We start from the raw sequence: 14,453 nt of genomic DNA on the forward strand, positions 1-14,453 counted from the left end.
CTACATTTTTGCCCAAAACAGGCAAATGAGATGTCAAAAACATGCCTCGTGACACATATGTTCGAAAATACATGTCCATTCTGAATTCAGCATCATGAATTACGAAGTGACAGACACGGCCTAAAATTGACATTTCTGAGTTCAGAACCTGGAAATTCGACCTTAGAGAGAAGAAATTAGTTGTCAACTGTTTTGACCAATGTCACAAATGTGATTTCAAAATCATCTCTCATGGTGACACAGGATGGGAAAAACATGTCCATTCTGAATTCAGCATCATGAATTATGATGTCATAGTCAGAGTTTTAGAATTCACACTTCAGAATTCAGAACCTGGAATTACTACCTCCGAGTCAAGAAATTGGTTGTCTACATTTTTGCCCAAAACAGGCAAATGAGATGTCAAAAACATGTCTTGTTGTCACACAGGTTCGGAAAAACATGTTCATGCTGAATTCAGCATCATGAAATACGAAATGACAGACACGGCCTAGAATTAACATTTCTGAGTTCAGAACTTGGAAATACGACCTTAGAGACAAGAAATTTGTTGTCAACCCTTTTGACCAAATGTCGCAAATGTGATGTCAAAATCATCACTCATGGTCACACAGGTTGGGAAAAACATGTTCATTCTGAATACAGCATCATGCATTGTGCTGTCATAGTCCTAGAATGCACATTTCAGAATTCAGAACCTGGATATTACCTCCGAGGCAAAAATTGGTTGTCTACATTTTTGCCCAAAACAGTCAAATGAGATGTCAAAAACATGTCTCATGGTGACACAGGTTGGGAAAAACATGTCCATTCTGAATTCAGCATCATGAATCATGAAGTGAGAGTCATGGCCTAGAATTGACATTTGTGAGTTCGGACCCTGGAAATACGACCTTAGAAACAAGAAATTTGTTGTCAACCATTTTGACCAAATGTCGGAAATGTGATGTCAAAATGATCACTCATGGTCACACAGGTTGGGAAAAACATGTTCATTCTGAATTCAGCATCATGAATTGTGATGTCATAGACCTAGAATGCACATTTCTGAATTCAGAACCTGGAATTATTACCTCCGAGGCAAGAAATTGGTTGTCTACATTTTTGCCCAAAACAGGCAAATGAGATGTCAAAAATATGTCTCGTGGTCACACAGGTTCGGAAAAACATGTTCATTCTGAATTCAGTATCATGAATCATGAAGTGACAGTCACGGCCTAGAATTGACATTTCTCAGTTCGGACCCTGAAAATACAACCTTAGAGACAAGAAATTTGTTGTCAACCGTTTTGACCAAATGTCGCAAATGTGATGTCAAAATCATCACTCATGGTCACACAGGTTGGGAAAAAATGTTCATTCTGAACTCAGCATCATGAATTGTGATGTCATAGACCTAGAATGCACATTTCAGCATTCAGAACCTGGAATTATTACCTCCGAGGCAAGAAATTGGTTGTCTACTTTTTTGCCCAAAACAGGCAAATGAGATGTCAAAAGCATGTCTCGTGGTCACACAGGTTCGGAAATACATGTCCATTCTGAATTCAGCATCATGAATCATGAAGTGACAGTCTCGGCCTAGAATTGACAATTCTGTGTTCGGACCCTGAAATTCGACCTTAGAGACAAGAAATTTGTTGTCAACAATTTTGACCAAATGTTGCAAATGTGATGTCAACATCAGCACTCATGGTCACACAAATTGGGAAAAACGTGTTCATTCTGAATTCAGCGTCATGAATTTTGATGTCATAGACCGAGAATGCACATTTCTGAATTCAGAACCTGGAATTATTACCTCTGAGGCAAGAAATTGTTTGTTTAAATTTTGCCCAAAACAGGCAAATAAGTTGTCAAAAACATGTCTCGTGGTCACACAGGTTGGAAAAACATGTTCATTCTGAATTCAGCATTATGAATCATAAAGTGACAGTCACAGCCTAGAATTGACATTTCTGAGTTCGGACACTAGAAATACGACCTTAGAGACAAGAAATTTGTTGTCAACTCTTTTGACCAATGTCGCAAATGTGATTGCAAAATCATCTCTCATGGTGACACTTGATGGGAAAAACATGTCCATTCTGAATTCAGCATCATGAATTATGATGTCATAGTCAAAGTTTAGAATTCACACTTCAGAATTCAGAACCTGGAATTACTACCGCTGAGTCAAGGAATTGGTTGTCTACATTTTTGCCCAAAACAGCAAATGAGATGTCAAAAACTTGTCTCGTGGTCACACAGGTTCGTAAAAACATGTCCATTCTGAATTCAGCATCATGAATCATGAAGTGATAGTCACGGCCTAGAATTGACAATTCTGAGTTCGGACCCTGGGAATACGACCTTAGAGACAAGAAATTTGTTTTCAACAGTTTTGACCAAATGTCGCAAATGTGATGTCAAAATCATCACTCATGGTCACACAGGTTGGGAAAAACATGTTCATTCTGAATTCAGCGTCATGAATTGTGATGTCATAGACCTAGAATGCACATTTCTGAATTCAGAACCGGGAATTATTACCTCCGAGGCAAGAAATTGGTTGTCTACATTTTTGCCCAAAACAGGCAAATGAGATGTCAAAACCATGTCTCTGGTCAGACAGGTTCGTATAAATTTGTCCATTCTGAATTCAGCATCACGAATTACGAAATGACAGACACGGCCTAGAATTAACATTTCTGAGTTCAGAACATGGAAATACGACCATAGAAACAAGAAATTTGTTGTCAACAGTTTTGAGCAAATGTCGCAAATGTGATGTCAAAATCATCACTCATGGTCACACAGGTTGGGAAAAACATGTTCATTCTGAAATCAGCAACATGCATTGTGCTGTCATAGTCCTAGAATGCACATTTCAGAATTCAGAACCTGGATATTACCTCCGAGGCAAAAATTGGTTGTCTACATTTTTGCCCAAAACAGTCAAATGAGATGTCAAAAACATGTCTCATGGTCACACAGGTTCGGAAATACATGTCCATTCTGAATTCAGCATCATGAATCATGAAGTGAGAGTCATGGCCTAGAATTGACATTTCTGAGTTCGGACACTGGAAATACGACCTTAGAAACAAGAAATTTGTTGTCAACCATTTTGACCAAATGTCGGAAATGTGATGTCAAAATGATCACTCATGGTCACACAGGTTGGGAAAAACATGTTCATTCTGAATTCAGCATCATGAATTGTGATGTCATAGACCTAGAATGCACATTTCTGAATTCAGAACCTGGAATTATTACCTCCGAGGCAAGAAATTGGTTGTCTACATTTTTGCCCAAAACAGGCAAATGAGATGTCAAAAACATGTCTCGTGGTCACACAGGTTCTGAAAAACATGTTCATTCTGAATTCAGTATCATGAATCATGAAGTGACAGTCACGGCCTAGAATTGACATTTCTCAGTTCGGACCCTGAAAATACAACCTTAGAGACAAGAAATTTGTTGTCAACCGTTTTGACCAAATGTCGCAAATGTGATGTCAAAATCATCACTCATGGTCACACAGGTTGGGAAAAGTATGTTCATTCTGAACTCAGCGTCGTGAATTGTGATGTCATAGACCTAGAATGCACATTTCAGCATTCAGAACCTGGAATTATTACCTCCGAGGCAAGAAATTGGTTGTCTACTTTTTTGCCCAAAACAGGCAAATGAGATGTCAAAAGCATGTCTCGTGGTCACACAGGTTCGGAAATACATGTCCATTCTGAATTCAGCATCATGAATCATGAAGTGACAGTCTCGGCCTAGAATTGACAATTCTGTGTTTGGGCCCTGAAATTCGACCTTAGAGATAGGAAATTTGTTGTTAACTGTTTTGACCAAATGTCGCAAATGTGATGTCAACATCATCACTCATGGTCACACAAATTGGGAAAAACGTGTTCATTCTGAATTCAGCGTCATGAATTTTGATGTCATAGACCGAGAATGCACATTTCTGAATTCAGAACCTGGAATTATTACCTCTGAGGCAAGAAATTGTTTGTTTAAATTTTGCCCAAAACAGGCAAATAAGTTGTCAAAAACATGTCTCGTGGTCACACAGGTTGGAAAAACATGTTCATTCTGAATTCAGCATTATGAATCATAAAGTGACAGTCACAGCCTAGAATTGACATTTCTGAGTTCGGACACTAGAAATACGACCTTAGAGACAAGAAATTTGTTGTCAACTCTTTTGACCAATGTCGCAAATGTGATTGCAAAATCATCTCTCATGGTGACACTTGATGGGAAAAACATGTCCATTCTGAATTCAGCATCATGAATTATGATGTCATAGTCAAAGTTTAGAATTCACACTTCAGAATTCAGAACCTGGAATTACTACCGCTGAGTCAAGGAATTGGTTGTCTACATTTTTGCCCAAAACAGCAAATGAGATGTCAAAAACATGTCTCATGGGCACTCAGGTTCGGAAAAACATGTTCATACTGAATTCAGCATCATGAATCATGAAGTGACAGTCACGGCCTAGAATTGACAATTCTGAGTTCGGACCCTGGAAATACGACCTTAGAGACAAGAAATTTGTTTTCAACAGTTTTGACCAAATGTCGCAAATGTGATGTCAAAATCATCACTCATGGTCACACAGGTTGGGAAAAACATGTTCATTCTGAATTCAGCGTCATGAATTGTGATGTCATAGACCTAGAATGCACATTTCTGAATTCAGAACCAGGAATTATTACCTCCGAGGCAAGAAATTGGTTGTCTACATTTTTGCCCAAAACAGGCAAATGAGATGTCAAAAACATGCCTCGTGACACATATGTTCGAAAATACATGTCCATTCTGAATTCAGCATCATGAATTACGAAGTGACAGACACGGCCTAAAATTTACATTTCTAAGTTCAGAAACTGGAAATACGACCTTAGAGAAAAGAAATTAGTTGTCAACTGTTTTGACCAATGTCACAAATGTGATTTCAAAATCATCTCTCATGGTGACACAGGGTGGGAAAAACATGTCCATTCTGAATTCAGCATCATGAATTATGATGTCATAGTCAGATTTTTAGAATTCACACTTCAGAATTCAGAGCCTGGAATTACTACCTCCGAGTCAAGAATTGGTTGTCTACATTTTTGCCCAAAACAGGCAAATGAGATGTCAAAAACATGTCTTGTTGTCACACAGGTTCGGAAAAACATGTCCATTCTGAATTCAGCATCATGAAATACGAAATGACAGACACGGCCTAGAATTAACATTTCTGAGTTCAGAACTTGGAAATACGACCTTAGAGACAAGAAATTTGTTGTCAACCCTTTTGACCAAATGTCGCAAATGTGATGTCAAAATCATCACTCATGGTCACACAGGTTGGGAAAAACATGTTCATTCTGAAATCAGCAACATGCATTGTGCTGTCATAGTCCTAGAATGCACATTTCAGAATTCAGAACCTGGATATTACCTCCGAGGCAAAAATTGGTTGTCTACATTTTTGCCCAAAACAGTCAAATGAGATGTCAAAAACATGTCTCATGGTCACACAGGTTCGGAAAAACATGTCCATTCTGAATTCAGCATCATGAATCATGAAGTGAGAGTCATGGCCTAGAATTGACATTTCTGAGTTCGGACACTGGAAATACGACCTTAGAGACAAGAAATTTGTTGTCAACCATTTTGACCAAATGTCGCAAATGTGATGTCAAAATCATCACTCATGGTCACACAGGTTGGGAAAAACATGTTCATTCTGAATTCAGCATCATGAATTGTGATGTCATAGACCTAGAATGCACATTTCTGAATTCAGAACCTGGAATTATTACCTCCGAGGCAAGAAATTGGTTGTCTACATTTTTGCCCAAAACAGGCAAATGAGATGTCAAAAACATGTCTCGTGGTCACACAGGTTCTGAAAAACATGTTCATTCTGAATTCAGTATCATGAATCATGAAGTGACAGTCACGGCCTAGAATTGACATTTCTCAGTTCGGACCCTGAAAATACGACCTTAGAGACAAGAAATTTGTTGTCAACCGTTTTGACCAAATGTCGCAAATGTGATGTCAAAATCATCACTCATGGTCACACAGGTTGGGAAAAGTATGTTCATTCTGAACTCAGCGTCGTGAATTGTGATGTCATAGACCTAGAATGCACATTTCAGCATTCAGAACCTGGAATTATTACCTCCGAGGCAAGAAATTGGTTGTCTACTTTTTTTGCCCAAAACAGGCAAATGAGATGTCAAAAGCATGTCTCGTGGTCACACAGGTTCGGAAAAACATGTCCATTCTGAATTCAGCATCATGAATCATGAAGTGACAGTCACGGCCTAGAATTGACAATTCTGTGTTCGGGCCCTGAAATTCGACCTTTGAGATAAGAAATTTGTTGTCAACAGTTTTGACCAATTGTCGCAAATGTGATGTCAACATCAGCACTCATGGTCACACAAATTGGGAAAAACGTGTTCATTCTGAATTCAGCGTCATGAATTTTGATGTCATAGACCGAGAATGCACATTTCTGAATTCAGAACCTGGAATTATTACCTCTGAGGCAAGAAATTGTTTGTTTAAATTTTGCCCAAAACAGGCAAATAAGTTGTCAAAAACATGTCTCGTGGTCACACAGGTTGGAAAAACATGTTCATTCTGAATTCAGCATTATGAATCATAAAGTGTCAGTCACGGGATAGAATTGACATTTCTGAGTTCGGACACTAGAAATACGACCTTAGAGACAAGAAATTTGTTGTCAACTTTTTTGACCAATGTCGCAAATGTGATTGCAAAATCATCTCTCATGGTGACACTTGATGGGAAAAACATGTCCATTCTGAATTCAGCATCATGAATTATGATGTCATAGTCAAAGTTTAGAATTCACACTTCAGAATTCAGAACCTGGAATTCCTACCTCCGAGTCAAGAATTGGTTGTCTACATTTTTGCCCAAAACAGCAAATGAGATGTCAAAAACTTGTCTCGTGGTCACACAGGTTCGTAAAAACATGTCCATTCTGAATTCAGCATCATGAATCATGAAGTGATAGTCACGGCCTAGAATTGACAATTCTGAGTTCGGACCCTGGGAATACGACCTTAGAGACAAGAAATTTGTTTTCAACAGTTTTGACCAAATGTCGCAAATGTGATGTCAAAATCATCACTCATGGTCACACAGGTTGGGAAAAACATGTTCATTCTGAATTCAGCGTCATGAATTGTGATGTCATAGACCTAGAATGCACATTTCTGAATTCAGAACCAGGAATTATTACCTCCGAGGCAAGAAATTGGTTGTCTACATTTTTGCCCAAAACAGGCAAATGAGATGTCAAAAACATGCCTCGTGACACATATGTTCGAAAATACATGTCCATTCTGAATTCAGCATCATGAATTACGAAGTGACAGACACGGCCTAAAATTTACATTTCTAAGTTCAGAAACTTGAAATACGACCTTAGAGAAAAGAAATTAGTTGTCAACTGTTTTGACCAATGTCACAAATGTGATTTCAAAATCATCTCTCATGGTGACACAGGATGGGAAAAACATGTCCATTCTGAATTCAGCATCATGAATTATGATGTCATAGTCAGATTTTTAGAATTCACACTTCAGAATTCAGAGCCTGGAATTACTACCTCCGAGTCAAGAATTGGTTGTCTACATTTTTGCCCAAAACAGGCAAATGAGATGTCAAAAACATGTCTTGTTGTCACACAGGTTCGGAAAAACATGTCCATTCTGAATTCAGCATCATGAAATACGAAATGACAGACACGGCCTAGAATTAACATTTCTGCGTTCAGAACTTGGAAATACGACCTTACAGACAAGAAATTTGTTGTCAACCCTTTTGACCAAATGTCGCAAATGTGATGTCAAAATCATCACTCATGGTCACACACGTTGGGAAAAACATGTTCATTCTGAAATCAGCAACATGCATTGTGCTGTCATAGTCCTAGAATGCACATTTCAGAATTCAGAACCTGGATATTACCTCCGAGGCAAAAATTGGTTGTCTACATTTTTGCCCAAAACAGTCAAATGAGATGTCAAAAACATGTCTCATGGTCACACAGGTTCGGAAATACATGTCCATTCTGAATTCAGCATCATGAATCATGAAGTGAGAGTCATGGCCTAGAATTGACATTTCTGAGTTCGGACACTGGAAATACGACCTTAGAAACAAGAAATTTGTTGTCAACCATTTTGACCAAATGTCGGAAATGTGATGTCAAAATGATCACTCATGGTCACACAGGTTGGGAAAAACATGTTCATTCTGAATTCAGCATCATGAATTGTAATGTCATAGACCTAGAATGCACATTTCTGAATTCAGAACCTGGAATTATTACCTCCGAGGCAAGAAATTGGTTGTCTACATTTTTGCCCAAAACAGGCAAATGAGATGTCAAAAATATGTCTCATGGTCACACAGGTTCGGAAAAACATGTTCATTCTGAATTCAGTATCATGAATCATGAAGTGACAGTCACGGCCTAGAATTGACATTTCTCAGTTCGGACCCTGAAAATACAACCTTAGAGACAAGAAATTTGTTGTCAACCGTTTTGACCAAATGTCGCAAATGTGATGTCAAAATCATCACTCATGGTCACACAGGTTGGGAAAAGTATGTTCATTCTGAACTCAGCGTCGTGAATTGTGATGTCATAGACCTAGAATGCACATTTCAGCATTCAGAACCTGGAATTATTACCTCCGAGGCAAGAAATTGGTTGTCTACTTTTTTGCCCAAAACAGGCAAATGAGATGTCAAAAGCATGTCTCGTGGTCACACAGGTTCGGAAATACATGTCCATTCTGAATTCAGCATCATGAATCATGAAGTGACAGTCTCGGCCTAGAATTGACAATTCTGTGTTCGGACCCTGAAATTCGACCTTAGAGACAAGAAATTTGTTGTCAACAATTTTGACCAAATGTCGCAAATGTGATGTCAACATCAGCACTCATGGTCACACAAATTGGGAAAAACGTGTTCATTCTGAATTCAGCGTCATGAATTTTGATGTCATAGACCGAGAATGCACATTTCTGAATTCAGAACCTGGAATTATTACCTCTGAGGCAAGAAATTGTTTGTTTAAATTTTGCCCAAAACAGGCAAATAAGTTGTCAAAAACATGTCTCGTGGTCACACAGGTTGGAAAAACATGTTCATTCTGAATTCAGCATTATGAATCATAAAGTGACAGTCACGGCCTAGAATTGACATTTCTGAGTTCGGACACTAGAAATACGACCTTAGAGACAAGAAATTTGTTGTCAACTCTTTTGACCAATGTCGCAAATGTGATTGCAAAATCATCTCTCATGGTGACACTTGATGGGAAAAACATGTCCATTCTGAATTCAGCATCATGAATTATGATGTCATAGTCAAAGTTTAGAATTCACACTTCAGAATTCAGAACCTGGAATTACTACCGCTGAGTCAAGGAATTGGTTGTCTACATTTTTGCCCAAAACAGCAAATGAGATGTCAAAAACTTGTCTCGTGGTCACACAGGTTCGTAAAAACATGTCCATTCTGAATTCAGCATCATGAATCATGAAGTGATAGTCACGGCCTAGAATTGACAATTCTGAGTTCGGACCCTGGAAATACGACCTTAGAGACAAGAAATTTGTTTTCAACAGTTTTGACCAAATGTCGCAAATGTGATGTCAAAATCATCACTCATGGTCACACAGGTTGGGAAAAACATGTTCATTCTGAATTCAGCGTCATGAATTGTGATGTCATAGACCTAGAATGCACATTTCTGAATTCAGAACCAGGAATTATTACCTCCGAGGCAAGAAATTGGTTGTCTACATTTTTGCCCAAAACAGGCAAATGAGCTGTCAAAAACATGTCTCGTGACACATATGTTCGAAAATACATGTCCATTCTGAATTCAGCATCATGAATTACGAAGTGACAGACACGGCCTAAAATTTACATTTCTAAGTTCAGAAACTTGAAATACGACCTTAGAGAAAAGAAATTAGTTGTCAACTGTTTTGACCAATGTCACAAATTTGATTTCAAAATCATCTCTCATGGTGACACAGGATGGGAAAAACATGTCCATTCTGAATTCAGCATCATGAATTATGATGTCATAGTCAGAGTTTTAGAATTCACACTTCAGAATTCAGAACCTGGAATTACTACCTCCGAGTCAAGAATTGGTTGTCTACATTTTTGCCCAAAACAGGCAAATGAGATGTCAAAAACATGTCTTGTTGTCACACAGGTTCGGAAAAACATGTCCATTCTGAATTCAGCATCATGAAATACGAAATGACAGACACGGCCTAGAATTAACATTTCTGAGTTCAGAACTTGGAAATACAACCTTGGAGACAAGAAATTTGTTGTCAACAGTTTTGAGCAAATGTCGCAAATGTGATGTCAAAATCATCACTCATGGTCACACAGGTTGGGAAAAAACATGTTCATTCTGAAATCAGCAACATGCATTGTGCTGTCATAGTCCTAGAATGCACATTTCAGAATTCAGAACCTGGATATTACCTCCGAGGCAAAAATTGGTTGTCTACATTTTTGCCCAAAACAGTCAAATGAGATGTCAAAAACATGTCTCATGGTCACACAGGTTCGGAAATACATGTCCATTCTGAATTCAGCATCATGAATCATGAAGTGAGAGTCATGGCCTAGAATTGACATTTCTGAGTTCGGACACTGGAAATACGACCTTAGAGACAAGAAATTTGTTGTCAACCATTTTGACCAAATGTCGGAAATGTGATGTCAAAATCATCTCTCATGGTCACACAGGTTGGGAAAAACATGTTCATTCTGAATTCAGCATCATGAATTGTGATGTCATAGACCTAGAATGCACATTTCAGAATTCAGAACCTGGAATTATTACCTCCGAGGCAAGAAATTGGTTGTCTACATTTTTGCCCAAAACAGGCAAATGAGATGTCAAAAACATGTCTCGTGGTCACACAGGTTCTGAAAAACATGTTCATTCTGAATTCAGTATCATGAATCATGAAGTGACAGTCACGGCCTAGAATTGACATTTCTCAGTTCGGACCCTGAAAATACGACCTTAGAGACAAGAAATTTGTTGTCAACCGTTTTGACCAAATGTCGCAAATGTGATGTCAAAATCATCACTCATGGTCACACAGGTTGGGAAAAACATGTTCATTCTGAATTCAGCATCCTGAATTGTGATGTCATAGACCTAGAATGCACATTTCAGCATTCAGAACCTGGAATTATTACCTCCGAGGCAAGAAATTGGTTGTCTACTTTTTTTGCCCAAAACAGGCAAATGAGATGTCAAAAACATGTCTCGTGGTCACACAGGTTCGGAAAAACATGTTCATTCTGAATTCAGCATCATGAATCATGAAGTGACAGTCACGGCCTAGAATTGACAATTCTGTGTTCGGGCCCTGAAATTCGACCTTAGAGACAAGAAATTTGTTGTCAACAATTTTGACCAAATGTCGAAAATGTGATGTCAACATCATCACTCATGGTCACACAAATTGGGAAAAACGTGTTCATTCTGAATTCAGCGTCATGAATTTTGATGTCATAGACCGAGAATGCACATTTCTGAATTCAGAACCTGGAATTATTACCTCTGAGGCAAGAAATTGTTTGTTTAAATTTTGCCCAAAACAGGCAAATAAGTTGTCAAAAACATGTCTCGTGGTCACACAGGTTGGAAAAACATGTTCATTCTGAATTCAGCATTATGAATCATAAAGTGACAGTCACAGCCTAGAATTGACATTTCTGAGTTCGGACACTAGAAATACGACCTTAGAGACAAGAAATTAGTTGTCAACTCTTTTGACCAATGTCGCAAATGTGATTTCAAAATCATCTCTCATGGTGACACAGGATGGGAAAAACATGTCCATTCTGAATTCAGCATCATGAATTATGATGTCATAGTCAAAGTTTAGAATTCACACTTCAGAATTCAGAACCTGGAATTACTACCGCTGAGTCAAGGAATTGGTTGTCTACATTTTTGCCCAAAACAGCAAATGAGATGTCAAAAACTTGTCTCGTGGTCACACAGGTTCGGAAAAACATGTCCATTCTGAATTCAGCATCATGAATCATGAAGTGATAGTCACGGCCTAGAATTGACAATTCTGAGTTCGGACCCTGGAAATACGACCTTAGAGACAAGAAATTTGTTTTCAACTGTTTTGACCAAATGTCGCAAATGTGATGTCAAAATCATCACTCATGGTCACACAGGTTGGGAAAAACATGTTCATTCTGAATTCAGCGTCATGAATTGTGATGTCATAGACCTAGAATGCACATTTCTGAATTCAGAACCTGGAATTATTACCTCCGAGGCAAGAAATTGGTTGTCTACATTTTTGCCCAAAACAGGCAAATGAGATGTCAAAAACATGCCTCGTGACACATATGTTCGAAAATACATGTCCATTCTGAATTCAGCATCATGAATTACGAAGTGACAGACACGGCCTAAAATTTACATTTCTAAGTTCAGAAACTTGAAATACGACCTTAGAGACAAGAAATTTGTTGTCAACTGTTTTGACCAATTTCGCAAATGTGATTGCAAAATCATCTCTCATGGTGACACAGGATGGGAAAAACATGTCCATTCTGAATTCAGCATCATGAATTATGATGTCATAGTCAGAGTTTTAGAATTCACACTTCAGAATTCAGAACCTGGAATTACTACCTCCGAGTCAAGGAATTGGTTGTCTACATTTTTGCCCAAAACAGGCAAATGAGATGTCAAAACCATGTCTCGTGGTCACACAGGTTCGTAAAAATTTGTCCATTCTGAATTCAGCATCACGAATTACGAAATGACAGACACGGCCTAGAATTAACATTTCTGAGTTCAGAACATGGAAATACGACCATAGAAACAAGAAATTTGTTGTCAACAGTTTTGAGCAAATGTCGCAAATGTGATGTCAAAATCATCACTCATGGTCACACAGGTTGGGAAAAACATGTTCATTCGGAAATCAGCAACATGCATTGTGCTGTCATAGTCCTAGAATGCACATTTCAGAATTCAGAACCTGGATATTACCTCCGAGGCAAAAATTGGTTGTCTACATTTTTGCCCAAAACAGTCAAATGAGATGTCAAAAACATGTCTCATGGTCACACAGGTTCGGAAATACATGTCCATTCTGAATTCAGCATCATGAATCATGAAGTGAGAGTCATGGCCTAGAATTGACATTTCTGAGTTCGGACACTGGAAATACGACCTTAGAAACAAGAAATTTGTTGTCAACCATTTTGACCAAATGTCGGAAATGTGATGTCAAAATGATCACTCATGGTCACACAGGTTGGGAAAAACATGTTCATTCTGAATTCAGCATCATGAATTGTGATGTCATAGACCTAGAATGCACATTTCTGAATTCAGAACCTGGAATTATTACCTCCGAGGCAAGAAATTGGTTGTCTACATTTTTGCCCAAAACAGGCAAATGAGATGTCAAAAACATGTCTCGTGGTCACACAGGTTCTGAAAAACATGTTCATTCTGAATTCAGTATCATGAATCATGAAGTGACAGTCACGGCCTAGAATTGACATTTCTCAGTTCGGACCCTGAAAATACAACCTTAGAGACAAGAAATTTGTTGTCAACCGTTTTGACCAAATGTCGCAAATGTGATGTCAAAATCATCACTCATGGTCACACAGGTTGGGAAAAACATGTTCATTCTGAATTCATCGTCATGAATTGTGATGTCATAGACCTAGAATGCACATTTCAGCATTCAGAACCTGGAATTATTACCTCCGAGGCAAGAAATTGGTTGTCTACTTTTTTTGCCCAAAACAGGCAAATGAGATGTCAAAAGCATGTCTCGTGGTCACACAGGTTTGGAAAAACATGTCCATTCTGAATTCAGCATCATGAATCATGAAGTGACAGTCACGGCCTAGAATTGACAATTCTGTGTTCGGACCCTGAAATTCGACCTTAGAGACAAGAAATTTGTTGTCAACAATTTTGACCAAATGTGATGTCAACATCAGCACTCATGGTCACACAAATTGGGAAAAACGTGTTCATTCTGAATTCAGCGTCATGAATTTTGATGTCATAGACCGAGAATGCACATTTCTGAATTCAGAACCTGGAATTATTACCTCTGAGGCAAGAAATTGTTTGTTTAAATTTTGCCCAAAACAGGCAAATAAGTTGTCAAAAACATGTCTCGTGGTCACACAGGTTCGAAAAACATGTTCATTCTGAATTCAGCATTATGAATCATAAAGTGACAGTCACGGCCTAGAATTGACATTTCTGAGTTCGGACACTAGAAATACGACCTTAGAGACAAGAAATTTGTTGTCAACTCTTTTGACCAATGTCGCAAATGTGATTGCAAAATCATCTC

The sequence above is a fragment of the Suncus etruscus genome, chromosome X (genome assembly GCF_024139225.1).
Source record: "Suncus etruscus isolate mSunEtr1 chromosome X, mSunEtr1.pri.cur, whole genome shotgun sequence".
Classification (NCBI taxonomy): Eukaryota; Metazoa; Chordata; class Mammalia; order Eulipotyphla; family Soricidae; genus Suncus; species Suncus etruscus.